Source organism: Stegodyphus dumicola, chromosome X1 (genome assembly GCF_044657685.1).
Source record: "Stegodyphus dumicola isolate Sdum_Otavi_A_Nest chromosome X1, ASM4465768v1".
In the NCBI taxonomy this organism is placed as follows: Eukaryota; Metazoa; Arthropoda; class Arachnida; order Araneae; family Eresidae; genus Stegodyphus; species Stegodyphus dumicola.
In genome coordinates, this window is record NC_140780.1 from 8,446,653 (window position 1) to 8,464,768 (window position 18,116).

Below are 18,116 nucleotides of genomic sequence, written 5' to 3' on the forward strand. Positions count from 1 at the left end.
AAATAACACTGAAATGCATATTGCATTAATTTCCAGGTTTTCTTGCAATTTTTTTGGTTTGTTTTATTGATTTAAGTTTGACGAAGCCTATTTCCTCTAATAATTAAAGTAATTTTCGAATTCGTATAGCCAATTTGGCGCCTCTTCTAGTGATTCACATGAGCCCGGCTTTGTTGCTTTTAAAGTATAAATGTTATTGATTTTTATTGCGTTTCGGTATTTTAATGTACGTTTATAAAATGTTAATTTGTTTTTATATGCATATTTCAGTAATATAATCTTACGACTAGTGAGACAGTGTAGTTTAACTAATTTTCTGCTTTTGATTCATGTTATCGAGCTTTAACGCTAAGAAAAAATTTATAAGAGGCTTAAAATACCTAATTCCTATTGAAAGCTACATTTAATTGATAATTAAATTACTATTAAAATAACAAACACATGCTCAGTGTCAGTCATATCGACATAATGTTTGTAATTCATTTTACCACAAATTTATTTCGTTTATCTTGTTTCATATTTATAAAAGGGGAGTTTACCTTTATCGCATTTATTGGTTGATAGAAGTTATGAAATATTGAATATTTTGAAACAAATTTCAGTTATAATAACCTTATTAAAAATTTTCTACATATAAACAAGAAGTCACAGCTACCTCTCAGTTTCCGAACTAAATTACATGGTACTGAAATTCGGTGCATTTTCATATGATTATTTTTGACAGAAAGAGCTACCTTACGTAAATCACAAAAGAACATTGTTTTAATTCTTAATTAAATATAGCACTTGTATTAAATTGCTAAAATTCATTGTTAGGAAAATCTCGCTCTAAAAACTTAGACACTTTTACCTTTCAAAGTGGAATTTTTGTGGTTTTCTCTGTGCATAATGTGGGCGCAAGTAAGTTTTTCTTAGAATGTCCTCCACGGAGGCATTCCTTCCTTTAGGCAGATAGCTCTCGCGTGCTTTGAAGGAAAAATAAAGCAAACCAAAACAAAAGCTTCAAAATTGGTGTTTAACATTTTTTTTGGGTTCAAATACGCAAATTACTTCTTAATCTCAATTCACATTATCAAATGTTATTATTTAAATAAATAAAAGCAAGCTGAGGATTTCCATTTAAATTGTTTGTTTTAAAATAAAAAATAAGAACAGTAAGTTTTGAATAAATCTTGTCAACATCAAGCAGGGACAGGAACATGCCAATGTAAAATTTAATATTAGGCCAAAAAGAAACGCTTTGACGTAGATTTTGGATAAAACTTAATCAAATTCGCAGGTAGTCAGAGACAGGCCTTTCTTCAGTAGAGAGAAAAAAATGTTTCTGAAGTATTTGTTTATTTATTACATAAATGTTTTAATGCTTCCATAGCACTGCTAATCGATAAAATTTATTTGATGAAAAGTAGGAAGTTTGCTTTTAAAATTCCGATTCTTCAACTTTTTCAGTGACATATGTGGCATCGAAAAACACGTCTGGCCAGGAGGCAGATTAATGGCTGAAAAATTCTTAGAATTTAAAGAGGCATCGAACAAGAAAATTTAGGGATGGCGAAATTCTAAGAATTTGGCACTTGACAACGGCAAAAGTTTTAGAATGTAGAGAGCTACAGAATTTAGGCAGGGCAAAATATTTTAAATTTATAGAACATCGGTCAGTAGAATTAAGATCCCACAGCGATTGCACTGAGAAACAAATCGACCTGCTCCTCGATTATGCGGATGGACACAGATTAACTTCTGAAAGCTCAGGGAAGCAAGAGCTATACATAATGCAGCTATTTACGATTTCTGCTATAATAAACTGAAATTTAATATAATAATTTAACACTATATATCAGTTTACGAAAACATGATGATACTTTTGAGAAATTTTCTTTAATTCCCCAGTACACTAAAAAAAAAAAAAAAAAAAAAAAGTACAATAGATTATATAATGATATTACTAACAAAATGATGCCGATGACGCATTTAATTTTTATCTTTTTATTTATCTAAATAAATATGTCATTGAGTTTTCCATAACTTATAGTTTTGCAAATTAAAAATGTTCAATAATATAATATGTGATTATGGTATTATTGGTACGGTGCTATTCAAGGCAAAGCACACGAGGGTTATCTGCCTAAATGGAGATATGCTTTCGTGGAGGACTTTCTAAGGGAAACTGGCTCGTATACACGTTACACATGGGGAAAACCACCATGCAGCCAGCCCGTTCGCGGGATTCGAACCTCGGACCGAACTACCAGTGTTCAGCGTCTTTACCGCTCGGCCGCTGGTGGGTAATGTATGATTATGAAAGCTGTGTAAAAGAAGAAAAATTCTTGCACATTCGTCAGGCAGCATACGATGGCACCTGCTTGACGAAAATGATGCGTTTGTAGATGACTTTTTCAGGGAAAATGGTTTGATATATTCAACCTAAAATTCACCAAAATACCAAGCAACGAACGCATTCGCCGGAATTCAAACTTAGGCAAAACCAGTGTTCAGTTGCAAAAGAGAGATAACAACATAAACAGGCAACATGTCTGAAATTAGTATTTATTGCATCCATCAGTGATATGATTTTCTGATATAATTTAATGGAATATCACTGTAAAAAAATGGGAATTTTTTTTTTTTTCCTTTTGTAAGGAGATTTTTTTCCGCTTTGTTTTCAACATTTGGTTGAAATGCAAATTAAATAAATATTTACAAATGCAGAATATTGGATAGTTATTGATGATTTCGAGATTCAGTTTCTGAAATCCATTTCATGTGTCATTTCCTTAAAAAGGTGATACTGAAACCAACTTTCGAGGAGTAAAATGATTACTAGAAAAGAGTTTCCGATTTCTTTCATTCTTTTATTCCCATTATAAATTTGTCCCGTAGTTCTTAGAACATTCTTCTATCCGTAAGTGATGGTTTGCTTTCCGAGAAAATTTTCTGAAAGGAATAAATTACTTAGTCTTCAAACCATGGGAAAATCTTGCCATCGCCGGTATTTAATTCCCTTCATTTACTGAGATAACCTGCTTTGTTATAAGTATGGTACTTGTTTTCTGATTTTTACTGAATTTGCATGCTCAAAGCTATCTAAATAAAGAAACGCTATTGTGAATATCAAGTTATGAGTACATATACGAAAGCGTTATATATTTTTCAGAATTCCCCTATGAGCTGTTTATTCTTAGGGCAGAAAGAGGAAAAAGCTTGCATACATCGCCATTCCCGGAAACTAGACAGTACCGAAAACATTACTAGACAGTCCGGTTTACCAGACAATAGAGTTTATCTGATTCCTAGTTGTAAAAGCTGACAGTTATAAATTGTTATGTTCATGGCGACCTTCAGAAGGCATGAAATTACTTCAAAAGTTCCGCTGCTATAAATTTTCAGACTGCAATTTTGTTCCTTTAAAGTTTCGAAAATACCTATTTTTTAAGTATTTTTCGGTACTTATATTAATATTGATACAAATAATATAGAAAGCACCAAACGTAGCTGTGATGTATTTCAATTTGTCCTTAGTATTTTCTCACATATAGTATTAACACTTTGTCTACACGTTTCTAATGTTTCAATATAGTAAGCCTTCTCTTTCCGAATGTATTCAGTTCCTTTTCGCTTTCGTTTTCTGCTTCTTCTTTTTTTTTTTAAATTTTATTTATTTATTTATTTAATGTTACCATATCCTGAGTTTTACTCTAGCTATTAACTAGAGTAGCTACTAGGTAGCATTCATTATAGTACATTCATTATATTCATATAGCTACTAGCTAGCATTCATTATAGTACAAAAACTAATATAGCTTGTCAATATCAAAACATTTTTATCTTCAATAAAATCCACTAATTCGATTGATGCTGTAAAAATTACAATTTAATACTTTAGCCAATTATTCTGATTATAGTGATTTAAATTCGATTTTAGGCAACATATGCATTCTTTCAGAAAACGCGATATATTGAGCACCGCTGTTACAAGTAAATACTGTACATTCAACCATTTCATAATATGTAAATTTAGCATAACTTCTTTTCGAGTGCTTGCACTGAGAGTCTCCTTCAAGTAAACTTTAATGGAACTTTATTTCATGAAAATTTAGAAGTATTATAAAAGCCTCAGAATTATTTCCATTGCAAACATTTATGAATTATGCAGAAAAATATATAAGAAAAACATCAATGAGAAACCATTATCGGATATACATTTCATGACAGTAGTAAAATATTTTTTCAGTACCGACGGTATTAAAAAGCTCAATATTGTGATAAGCTAAATAAAATAAAACGGAATTAAAAGTTTAATATTGTGATAAGTAAAAATATACTAATCTATAACACTCATTTGATATTTTTGCCATTAGAACTACTATAATGTAATTCTAACCGTTAAAGTATCATTGTATTTGTATTAACTAAAATTATAATTGTAATTTCAATTAAATTTATCAGTACTTGTTGTTTCCTGCACCTTGAGGGAGACGCATTATTATTATTTTTTTTTCTATTATATAAAATACTGTCCTCAGAAAAAAATGTCTCTAGACATGATTCTGCTCCAAAATTAATGGATGAGGTGAACAGAAATAATCTTGGAACAGCCTTTGGGCAAGTGCTGCGAGTATGCGAAATGTAAGACTGTAATTAAACTTCGACCATCCTGGAGACTACACTTTCTTAGAATATTGCCATTCGACAAATTATAAGACCTTCCATTTATCTTTAAAGTTTAAGCTATCTGTTATTGACTGAGAAAAGCTGGTAATTCATTGTAGTTAAAACTACAACTAATGCAGTTATAATTGTAATTGTGCCGCCCAGATGGTATAGTGGTTAGGGAAGCCTGACTGCAACACCGAAGGGCCTGGGTTCGAATCCCAGAGAAGGCATGGCTTTAACTGTTTGTCCTTTCATAGGAGGCGATGGTGGCCCACATATTAGATTCCTCCATAATAAAGTGACTGCAACTTCTGGCCTTGTATAGACTAATGGACTGTGTTGCACTGTAACTGTTCACAATCTGCCATTGGGGAAAAAATAATAATAATAATTGTAATACAATGATTGTTCGAATTACAATATAACTTCAAAAGCAATTAGATTTTTCACTCAGCAGGGTAATAAGTCGTCTTTTGAATACTACTAGTTCAAATCGGATGCCCATTTTGGCAAACAATCTAAATGTTTAGATAGCTCCGTGGATTTCCTTGTGTGTAACATGAATACAAATCATTTTATTTTCGAAAGTTCTCTATGAGTACATCAATCTTTTTAAACTTTTCGTTGCATTCAATTAAGTAAAGATCTTTTTCTGCTTTTATTAACGGGTGATGTGAACATGAGCCAGTTTCCCTTAGAAAGTCCTCCACAGAAGCATCTTTGCAGTCTTTACCGTAATCCAAATAATATGACAATCACAGGTGCATAAGAAAATTGTACTTTTATTTGTTCTTACGTGAAACAATGATGGAAAATAGTTCATGCAAGTACTTTCACTTGTAACTGAATAATGCATTTTAACTATTTATGGAAAATGTGTGTTATGTTGAATAAAAGACCAATTCGTAATTTTTTTTTTCCAATGGCAGGTAGTAGCCGTTTATAGACATTGATCACTACTAAGGCCGGTCATGTTATTAAGGAGGGAACTAATACGTGGGCCACCGTTGCCACATATGAAGAGGACGAAGAAATTACATTCATGCCCTAGCCGGGATTCGAACCCAGGCTCTTCGGTAAGGCAACCAGAGTCACGAACCACTTTACTGTCTGGGCGGTAATTCATGGATTAAGTAATGGATTTAGTAAAATGTCTAATACACACAGCGATTAAGCATACTGATTGCTGATCAGAATCCTTTTTTACCAGCTAAAGCAATAGGTTGGATAAAATTATGAGGCTTAGTTTAGTCCTTGATGATCTCCTTTCTGAAAAGAGGCCCACCAGCGCCCGAGCGGTAAAGTCGCTGAACACTGGTAGTTCGGTCCGAGGTTCGAATCTCGCGAACGGGCTGGCTGCATGGGTGTTTTCGTAGTTTTCCCCATGTGTAACATGTATACGAGCCAGTTTCCCTTAGAAAGTCCTCCACGAAGGCATCCCTCCTCATAGGCAGATAGCCCTAGTGTGCTTTGCCATAATTAAATAAACCAAACCAAACTTTTCTGAAAAGAAAAGAATAAATGTAATTTTTAGGGTTTATTTCTTGTGTAATGTAAACAAGACAAGCGTCCCGTAACAAATCCTTTGCGAAAACATCCCTTTGCACTGGCATAAACTCTTTGCCTGCTTTCCCTTAATCTTGTAATTTAAGTTCACATGTATATCGAAGATCATAAACATACATATTTGCTTACTAACGTTATGTGCATTTCGGTCTATATAAAATATTCCCTTTAAATAAACTCCTATTTATGCTGGTACCACAAACTACAATATATGTAAGAAGACATGACAGAAAATATTAATATTTTTCTTATAGGTGATTATCCCGTTGTATTATTTAAAAACTCATTATCCAAAATGCAGAAACATTTCGAATATAATATTATTGACTGTAATTTTCAAAAATTATCACGATTTCCTTAGCCTATGTCACTGAAATTATAAGGGGCAGTTGTTTTTCTGATTAAATAGTTACAATCATCTGCTGCGCAATTTTAATTAAGAGGTCATTACAATTGCATTGTAATTTTTATTAGATTATATAATTACAGTTATACTGTTTATTCAATTAGATTTCACAATTAAAATGCAATTATAATTAAAATGCATATGAGTAAATTGTATATGTAATTAAAAATTGTTACATTGTAATTACAAGATAATTGCATAATATTATTCCAATTACTATGTGTTTTCAATTGCATTCTGCAATTACATTTGCAATTAAGATCATGATTTTCCTGGGCTACGTAACTGCTTTTATCAGAAACAATTGCTATCCTAATTACATTATTATAATTACTTACTGGATTTACAATGACAGTCTAATTGTAATTAGATTATATGATTGCAGTTGCATTGAATATGAAATTGGATTTCACAAATATAGAGTAATTGTAATTTAAATGAAATTACGTAAATTGTAATTGTAATTAAAAAAACAGCTACTTTTTAACTATAACTACTTAGTAATTGCATAATTTTATTACAATTGCATACTACACTTTATCAGGTTCAATGTTTTTTCTAACCTTCTTCGGAAACATACAATGACCTGACTAGGAACAGAGAGCTTACTAAAGCTATGTTCACTAATTGTAGTAAGTAGACAGGATACAGACGAAGGGTATACAAAACCCTTTATTTTTCTTTATATACAATGACTTCCGTACTTCGGAATACAATGACCCTCCACTCGGGGTCTAACGTAAAAGATATCAAAATAAAACTAAACTCTAATTTAACTTTAGAATAATATACGTGGAAGATTGGCCTTATAATAACAGGAAGCGTATGTAGCACAGAGACTGTGAACACTACAATACGTTTAATTTATCAAGAGGATTAAAACCTCTGGCCTGGAAGGCAAATAGCAACTGCGTAACTTCTAAGGTAAGCGGCCTGCTTCGAACTCACTGCTTCCTCTCTCCCTTGCTTGGCAAAAAGCCACAACTTAAGTACTTGGCGTTCGCCAGACAAACTTTGCATAAAATCCTTAACGCTTATAATTCTGGCCAGAAGTAGAAAATAAGAAGTGATAGTAAAGATTTAAAATAAAATAAACGTTAGTAAAACTTAAGATCCTTACATACTTATTATTAGTATGTAAGGATCTTAAGTTTATTAGTTTGCCAGAGTTAATTAGTTTGAAACTGAGGTCTAAAACGACCTTGTTGAAAACTTTTAGCTCTAAAATCTAACGCGAGGCCAACCTTTTACAATCATAACTTCGTTAGAAACTAGAAAATTTAAAAGAAAGAAATTTGTTACAATAGCAGCTCCCAGGATCTACAACAATCTTTTTTTTTTTTCATCTGTACTGCATCTAAACAGGAGCTTTATTCAATTCTGGTTCCTTCCAGAGATCTGGAAGGAAAACTAGTTTAATGAAATGTTACAGAATGACATTGCAAATAACATATAGAATATACTTCTCTTAACATTCTTATTTCATTCATGACTATTTTAATTATCTCTCCCCGTGCTCTCTGACATGTGTTGTAAAAACACCAAACACGAATGTGTTTCTGTCTACGTGTGCCACACTTCCTCCTACAATCAAAACACTAACGTGTTAAAATTCAACATAACGAGACCTCTTAACACACCCTACTTTCAACTCTAAACCCTGAGGTACTATTCTGAAAGTGGCTAACTCTAAAGTGTAGCGTCAGAGAGCCTAACTACATCATTCAACCTTTACCACATATTCGTCATGATTTTAATCTTTACAGTCACACGAATAACAAATTTTTAACATTACTTTCACTTTTACCATATCACGGTATTTCTTAACATTTAAAATAACAGTTCACATGTATATAAGAACATATCAACCTGCCGTTAATTTTACACATTTGAAAACATACATTAGTAGTACATTGTTAACTTCTATTCTTTTCAAAGCAAGTGCCAATTCTTTCTACATTGAAATAATACTACATTTCAAAAAGTCTTTCAGACTAAAACTTCTTTCTTGCTAGAATGTTTTAAATAAAATTTATACAATAACTTTTTGCAAGATTTAAGTCTTTACACAACGCTATTATACATCAACTTTAGTTTTACGCACGAGTAATTTAAAAACATAATAAGAAAATCGGTCACAACTCATTTCTCGCCCTTTTGGCGATAAAGGTAGACCTCGCATGAGGTAAAACTTCTTGAAATCTGCCACTTGCAGTAAGAATGAAAGATTAACTTAAGTTTGCAAAGTAACATAAAATTTTACTTATCTTTGTAATATTTGGACATCCTTTTCTGGGCCCAGTCTTTAAAGGTATAGCAGATAGTAGCTTGGTTGATCTTCCTTCTTGTACGGGCTCGCCCTTCAGTGCTTTCCTCTGGAAGCTTCCGTTTTTCACCAGTACGGCCACCCTTGAACACCTTCCTTTTGTCCTCTGCTTGTGGTCTTGGCCGTTTGAAGGCAGCTGGTCTTGGTGGAACCGGGAAACTTCTGTCGTGATCCTGCTTGGACCTCGTTGTTGGCCGTTCAAATTTTTCTTGTACTTTTTCCTCCGCCGCTGATGGCCCTTCCGCAGTTCGGCGACTTTTGCTGCGGAGAGTTCTGTCGGATGAGTCGATCTTCCGTTTTAAAGCCGGGTTATAGTTGCCGTCATTTCTCCTGGTCCTCTTCACATACGTCGTCCTTCTCCCTTCTTCATTCTGGGGGTGTTCGTGAACTCTGTTTTCTGGACGGTGGAACGGCTTCTTTTTCTTTTTACCTTCAATTTTTCCGCGGGGCAATTTTCTTTTCACTTGCTTCTGTCTCTCATTGGCTTGCCCTTGTACTTGTCGTTTTCCCACCTCTGGAACTTGTACCTGCGGTGTCTGCCGTGCTGGATCCTGCAAAAGATCTGAAAAGATTTGCATTTTATTACGATCGAAGTAGGGCTTAATTTGATCAATATTTGCGGAACAGATTTCACCATTTCTGGCCTTTAACACTACAACAGCGTGAGTTATTTTTTCTATAACATATGGTCCTTCAAATCGTGGAAAAAATTTGGCAGTTTTATCTTCTGGTGCTGAAGAAAGTGAATGCTTAATTTTTAGTACTTCATCCCCTACTTTATAAGTTACTCCCTGTCGTTTCAAGTCATAATACAATTTTTGTTTTCTCTGTGCTACTTCAGTATTCTTCTTTGCCTCCTTAATTAGTTTTTCTATATCACCCATTTTAAATTCTGGGGCTCTTTGTTGCACATAAAATAATTTATCTAACGGTGTTATAATCTTTCTGCCTAGAAATAACTCAGCAGGAGTTTTTCCCGTCGTATCATGTTTTGCGGTCCTAAGGGCGAAAGCAAATTCATTGACATAGTTATCCCAGCTTTTATGAAAATTTTTAACATAACTACGGATAATTTTCACTATATTTCTGTTGACCCATTCCGCTATATTTGATTGCGGCCGATACGGGACCATTTTTAAATGACGTATGCCCAGTTTTTTGCACATGTCTTCAAATATATTACTTACAAATTGAGGACCATTATCCGATATAACTTTTAGGGGCGCCCCGTATTTTAAAATATATTTATTTAAAATAGAATCGGTAACTAATTTCGCGGAGGCTCGTTTTAAGGGAACAATTTCGGTCCATTTACTAAAATGATCAACCATAACAAGGAGATAGCGACTTTTGTTTAACTGACTTTTTGGGAAAGGGCCCAATAAATCGATGCCGATTATTTCATTTGGAAATTCGGATTTAATACTATTTAGAAACCCGGCCGGGCGGAAATTAATATAATTAACGGCTTGACATGTTGGGCAGGACTGGACATACGCCCTTGTTAACTTTTGCAGTTCAGGAAAGTAGACTGCCTCGCGTACGCGTTGGATAGTTTTTCGAATACCAGCATGAGAAGCTAAAGGGCTGTCATGGATCTCTTGCAGGATATTTAATCTAAGACTAGCTGGGATAACAGGTCGAAATTCGTTGTTGGAATTCGTAGTTTTTGTATAAAATAATAGACCATCTATTAGTTCGTAATGGGCCGCCCTATTTCTTATCGCCACAATATCTTGGTGGCTAAAATTTTCAGGATCCTTCAAATACTCATAAATACTTCCAAACTCAGGATCCTTACCCAGTTCGGTTATTACAGTTTCTCGGGAATTTATTGTACACGCTGTCAGCATTGCAACTTTTACGGTATTACCCTGTTCGTCTAATTTAATTCGTGATAGGGCATCTGCTACGATATTTTCCTTTCCGGGGGTATGCTTGATTACCAGATTATATTCTTGCAGCTTGAGTGCCCATCTTATTAACCTTGGGGATAAATTTTTCCCTGAGTACAATCTAGTTACCGCCGCATGATCAGAATATACTGTTATCGGCGCCTTTCCAAAATAGACTCGGAACTTTTGCACTGCTAACAGAACTGCAAGTGCCTCTCTCTCGGTCGCGGAATAGTTTCTTTGTGTTTGATTTAAAGTTCGGCTAAAAAATGCCACGGGCTGCTGATTTTGCGAAAGTACCGCTCCTACCGCATAATCCGAAGCATCCGCTGAAATTTCTAAATTCTCATCCTTTTCAGGAAATTTCAACACAGGGGCTTGCGTTAATGCTTGTTTTAATTTTTCGAAAGCACTATTGGCTTCGGCCGTCCAAGAGAATCTTGCCTTTTTCCTTTTTAATTTTAACAATGGTTCAGCAATAGCTGCAAAATTTTTTATAAAGGACCTATAATATGAACAAAGTCCTAGAAAAGAAGAGAGCTTCTTCGCCGTGTTTGGTGTCGGATACCTTTGTACAGCGATTATTTTTGATTCGTCTGTCTCTATTCCTTTCTGAGATATCTTGTAACCTAAATATTTTAATTCAGGGGCTGCAAATTTGCACTTTTCGACATTAACTTTTAGACCGGCCTCATTTAATAAAGAAAACACCTGTCTTAAATCCTGTACATGTTGGTCGAGATTATCACTAGTAATAATGATATCTTCTAAATAGATAAATGTGGACTTTCCAAGAACAGGTCTTAACACAATGTCCATACATCGCTGAAATGTTGCCGGCGCCCCTGAAAGGCCAAACGGCATACGCAAAAATGCATAAGTGCCAGACTTGGTTATAAAAGCAGTCTTAGGCACGTCCTCAGGCCTAACCCCTATTTGAAAATAACCAGTCGTTAAGTCTAAAGTCGTCATATATTTGGTGGATGTTATGTTCCTTAGAATTTCTTCAATTATAGGTAACGGATATACCGGATATTTAGTTATGGAGTTTAATTTACGGTAATCAATTGCGAATCTCCACCTTTTTGGATGTGTCAAAGGATAGTCATTATTTTTCTTACATAAAACCACCGGGCTAGCATAACTACTTGAGATGGGCGTTATGATCTTTTTACGTAGCATATCGGTAATATGCCATTCTATAATTTTTTCCTTATTCTTATCATACCGGTATCGTTTTTGACGAACCGGCAATGCATCTCCGGTGTCAATACTATGGTTAGTAACCTGAGTAAATCCTGGAATATCACTAAATAAGGAAGCAAATTCAATTACCACTTGTCGGATTCTATCTTGCTCGTCATTAAGCAGGTGGTCAAGATTTAACCTTGGCGGTTCAACCTTTTCTACACGCACTGGTTTCATAGTCAGCCTAAGGGACGCTTCATTAAAATCCAGTGTAGCTTGTGCTTCTGAAAGAAAGTCTATTCCTATGATTAAATGTGCTTGCAAATTCTTTACTATAAAAAACATCACCTTTACTTGTTCGTCCTTGATACGGATATATAAAGGTACTTTACCTACGCACTTACATTCTTCTCCTTGCGCCGCTAATACTGTCGTATTATCCGCATTATATATGCTGTATTTGCGAAAATACTTTCTAAAAAAGACTTCTGCCACACAGGAACACTGCGCGCCAGTATCCAGGAGTGCGGTGGCCGGGATATTATTTACCAAGACTTCTTTCTCCACTGACCTTGAGACTTTTTTCCTGGGTTGCTATTGAACTGTCGACGTCCGCCGGCTGTTTTTGAATGCTCGGGTTTCCTTGCCCACTGATTCGCTTTTTCTCCGTAGCCATGTGCTTGAGTTTGCTGTAGTCTTGGCGTACCAAATTGGTTTCGCTGTTGATATTGGCGTCTTCTTTCGACGTCCGCCGTTCTTCTACTTTCAAACTGGATTGCTAGCTCAAATAACTTTTCCAGTGTAGTCGGATTTCATAATTCAATAAAGTCTTGCACTTGGGGTAGTAACCTCGGCAAAATCATTTGAATTATTTCAGGATCCGGACGGTTTCCATACAAGAGTTTGAAAACGTGAATTTTTCTTAAAATAAAGCTCGAGAGGTTTTCGATTCTTTGTTGATATATACTGAAAAGTTCTGTTTCTAATTTCGCACGCTTCCTTACAACAGGGAAGGCTTTTAGTAGGGCAGTCTTGAAATTTTCGTAAGTATAGGTGGGACTTCCTGCTTGACCCAACAGACTTCTGCCGATACATTTGAACCAGTTAAGCGCTTGGCCCCTCAAAGCGCTGGTAGCTAAGGTAACTTTTTGAAACTCGTGCACGGGGTAGAGCATGAAGTGGTCATCCAATTTTTCCAAAAAACTGGTTACCGGTGAGTTTCCATTAAATGTTGCTTCTGGTTTCATCGAAGCGCGCATGGTCTGGACGATGTACCCAAATCCTTCCAGGGCGGCAGCTGGCATTTCTGGATTCTGAGCCGTTTCTGCAGGCAGCACAGGTTCTTCTTGAAACTCGGCCATGGTTATTCTTCTACGTTGGGCGCCACTATCAGGTTCAATGTTTTTTCTAACCTTCTTCGGAAACATACAATGACCTGACTAGGAACAGAGAACTTACTAAAGCTATGTTCACTAATTGTAGTAAGTAGACAGGATACAGACGAAGGGTATACAAAACCCTTTATTTTTCTTTATATACAATGACTTCCGTACTTCGGAATACAATGACCCTCCACTCGGGGTCTAACGTAAAAGATATCAAAATAAAACTAAACTCTAATTTAACTTTAGAATAATATACGTGGAAGATTGGCCTTATAATAACAGGAAGCGTATGTAGCACAGAGACTGTGAACACTACAATACGTTTAATTTATCAAGAGGATTAAAACCTCTGGCCTGGAAAGCAACCAGCAACTGAGTAAACTTCTAAGGTAAGCGGCCTGCTTCGACTAACTGCTTCCTCTCTCTCGCTTGGCAAAAAGCCACAACTTAAATACTTGGCGTTCGCCAGACAAACTTTGCATAAATACTTTAACGCTTATAATTCTGGCCGGAAGTAGAAAATAAGAAGTGATAGTAAAGATTTAAAATAAAATAAACGTTAGTAAAACTTAAGATCCTTACAACTCAGAATTACAATTATGATCATAATTTCACTATGTTAAGTAATTCTAATTATCAGAGACAATTACTTTCCTAATTACGTAGTTATAATTACCAACTGCAATTGCAGTTAAAATTACGTTGCAATTAGCTAATATTACCGTAGTTGTGATTAGATGCAATAAAATTTTTAATTGTAATTAGATTATATAATTATAATGTTTGTGATTATCATTGCATTGTAATTGTAAGACTTAAGAATTAAAATGCAATTGCATACATTATTGTTGCATTTAAAAAGTACTTACTTGCTAATTGTAATTGCGATGCTAATTACAATTGCAATATAATTGAAATCACATATTTCAAAATATTGTTGCAGTTTCTTGCAATTTTAATTTTAATTCCAATTACATTTTGCCAAACTGCATCTAAAATTTGGAGAATAATTAGGCTGGAAAATGAAAATTCTCTTTACGAACATAAACATTTAAGTTTACTATAGCTGGTATAAGCACAGAACAGCTGGAAGTTTTGAACGAGCTATTATTCAAAACCTAACGATAAAACCCATTTGCCCCTAGCGAATAGATAGTTTCCTCTCCTCAATTACCTCCCGCAGAGAAAAATTATCACCTGTCAGTTTACATTAAGAGCAGTGAGGGGAGGGCATTCTGAGACAGGCCGTATATATGCTGCTTTGCCGTTTCGTGCCAAAATTTAGGTTTACGTATATATGCTGCCTTGCCGCCATGAGGACCAAAATATTTGGACGCATATATGCTGCCTTGCCGCTATGAGAGCCATTATTTTCGAACGCATATCTACGGCCTTGCCGCCTGGAGGGTTAAAAGTCACTGAAAGTTAAATGTTGAACAAAAAAGAAATGTAAATAAAATTTAATGAGTACTCGTAAAGAAAGTTAGTGGAGCCAAATTGTCTTCTGTTAAGGCTGTTCAAAATGTGCTTTTTCTTAGTTGTTTTAAGCATACTTTATTATTTTTTTCCCTTAATCTGAACCATTTTGTCATATTGTGAAGTTTTATGAACCAATTTGAGAAGATCTATTTAAAATTGATTCCATAAGTAAAAAATTCATTTTGAAATCATATCAGAGATGTTTTATTATTTTCGAAGTAAAATTCTGCAGATTAACTTTCAACTTTGTTTTGAAAAGCACTCTGAAAGTTTCTTTTGGACTTTTTTCCGTGCTCTTGGCAAATGCATGACAGAATTATTTTCTGAAAAAGCTGATGTCTTTTGCTTATAATAATGACTGATGCAACTGTCACCGTGTCGCTCTAAAGAGCACATGTTTCCCAGTAGTTCTTTTAAAGTGTCCTGTTTTTTCTTTTATTGGGTCAATCTCCGCTAAAAGATCAGATGTTGCTCTTGTGTTATTTAACAATTCCTTCATCTTATCTTCAGTTAAGAGCTCTTCGTAATGAGCGCTTTTATTGTCAAGGGGTTTTATAAGCACACGATTCTTCTTTTGTAATTTTCTGATTCATTGTTTGACTTCTCTGTCTTTCATATGTGAAAAATTCTTCGGCATCCTTTGCTTTTGAGATTTTAAGATTTTTTTAACTTCATTTTCAGTCGATGGGAATTGTTTAAAGTAGGAGATTAATTCTTTCCGGTGTCGATGGATAAATGTTGAACCACGTATGAATGAAATTCTAGCAGTGGACAAATTAAATGGCTTTTTGAGATATTCTTGATCTTAATTAGGATGAAAATCAGTTATTCCCATTTCTAGATCAGTAGAATTGTTATTTAACATATTTGCAATCTTTTACCATTTTTCTTAAATACTAGTATTGTGTAATGGGTTTGAAGTGAATAAAGTAGTTGGCCTAATTTTAAATACACTCAAAATATCTAATTTAGAAACTAACTTAAGTTCGATGAGAATTTCCAAATATTTTTTTCAGTTTTCTTATATTTCACGCTTTAGTTCTCGAGATTTTGAAAGTGGCAAAACGTACATTACGTTATAGTAAAAATGTATATTCCTTATATTTGTGTAATCTTTTCACAAAATTAATTTGATTTAAAATGAATTTATAATACCCTTTAATTCAAAGACTTTAGTTTAGTTCTCTCGTCCCCCTCAAGTTTAAGATTTAGTTGTTATGTCTGTAAAATGGCTAAATCATAGAACCAGGTATGTTGAATAATTTCTTCATAAGTTTCCTTTCTGAATTTTTAAAATTCTATGAAACTTTTGTAACAGAAGCTGGGATAGAACCTAGGCAGCCAGACAGAATGTCCGTTCCCTGAGTGAAAATTTCTATCATTTCATTGAATGTGACCTTATAATATTTCAGAATAAACCCTCTTTCTGTAACACTAATAAATGTATATAGAGTTTTTTTTAATATTTTTAGAATGCATGTTTGGTTCTTACAATATTTTGAGCTATTATATTACTAATTCTGTATGTGAATTAATACAGTTTAATGTAGAATGCCTGCTTCAATGCTAAAAGTAAAGTATTTGAATTATGTTTTACCTTTCGTCTGTTTTCAGACGTAGGTTCTATTCTACAATTTACGGAATTTCTCTTTATTGGATATCTCACATAGCAGAGAAAATTTCATTCCTATGGTTAGGTTTTATAGTACAATATGTTGAGCATCCCTATATTAGTATATGGCTTTGATTCCTTCGAAACAAAAAGAATATCTTAGTTTTCTTTAATTTTTGGTCAAAATTTTAGTATGTAGGTAATTACAATTGCTCTCCCACGAAATTGCATCTAAATTTTTTGCATCATTTCAAAATGCTGTATCATTCAATGGCATCTGATGTGTTTTAGATTGATGTATTCAAGCTGGGCTCGAATTTCTATCATTTCATTGATTTTCCAAATATTTATTTCAGTTTTCTTATATTTCACGCTTTCGTTCTCGAGATTTTCAAAGTGGCAAAACGTACATTACGTTATAGTAAAAATGTATATTCCTTATATTTGTGTAATCCTTTCACAAAATTAATATGATTTAAAATGAATTTATAATACCCTTTAATTCAAAGACTTTAGTCAAGTTCTCTCCTCCCCCTCAAGTTTAAGATTTAGTTATTATGTCTGTAAAATGGCTAAATCATAGAACCAGGTATGTTCAATAATTTCTTCATAAGTTTCGTTTCTGAATTTTTAAAATTCTATGAAACTTTTGTAACAGAAGCTGGGATAGAACCTAGGCAGCCAGACAGAATGTCCCTTCCCTGAGTGAAAATTTCTATCATTTCATTGAAAGTGACCTTATAATATTTCAGAATAAACCCTCATTCTGTAACACTAATAAATGTATATAGAGTTTTTTAATGTTTTTATAATGCATGTTTGGTTCTTACAATATTTTGAGCTATTATATTACTAATTCTGTATGTGAATTAATACAGTTTAATGTAGAATGCCTGCTTCAATGCTAAAAGTAAAGTATTTGAATTATGTTTTACCTTCCGTCTGTTTTCACACGTAGGTTCTATTCTACAATTTATGGAATTTCTCTTTATTGGATATCTCACATAGCTGAGAAAATTTCATTCCTATGTTTAGGTTTTATAGTACAATATGTTGAGCATCCCTATATTAGTATATGGCTTTGGTTCCTTCGAAAGAAAAGAATATCTTAGTTTTCTTTAATTTTTGGTCAAAATTTTAGTATGTAGGTAATTACAATTGCTCTCCCACAAAATTGCATCTAAATTTTTTGCATCATTTGAAAATGCTGTATCATTCAATGGCATCTGATGTGTTTGAGATTGATGTATTCAAGCTGGGCTCGAACCCGGGCAGCTAGACAATATGTTCTTTCTCTGAGTGAAATATTGCTATAATTTCATTAAAGTGACGTTGTAATATTTCAGGATATTTTCTTGTACATTGGACTAAGCATTCCTCTCTCATGAATGAGAGTACCTAAGTAAAGAACTTAAAATTAGAAATGGTTCTTACGTTAAAATTCTGAATGAAGTATTTCTTTTATGGTTTATGACTTTTGTTTCCAAGATGTTCTTCGAAATCTGTTTTTAGAATGGTGTTTTTGAGCCCTTTCTAAAAATAAATCTATAAAAGTGTATATGTATAGCACTTTAAATGTTAATATATTGCGAGTTTGTTTCTTACT

At 33.9% G+C, this 18,116-nt stretch overlaps 1 long non-coding RNA gene across 9 annotated transcripts in view; it reads left to right on the forward strand.

Moving 5' to 3' along the window:
- The window catches only part of LOC146993078 (uncharacterized), a 138,793-nt gene that overhangs the window by 11,803 nt on the left and 108,874 nt on the right, over positions 1-18,116 (forward strand). The gene's annotated exons all lie outside the window — the stretch shown is intronic.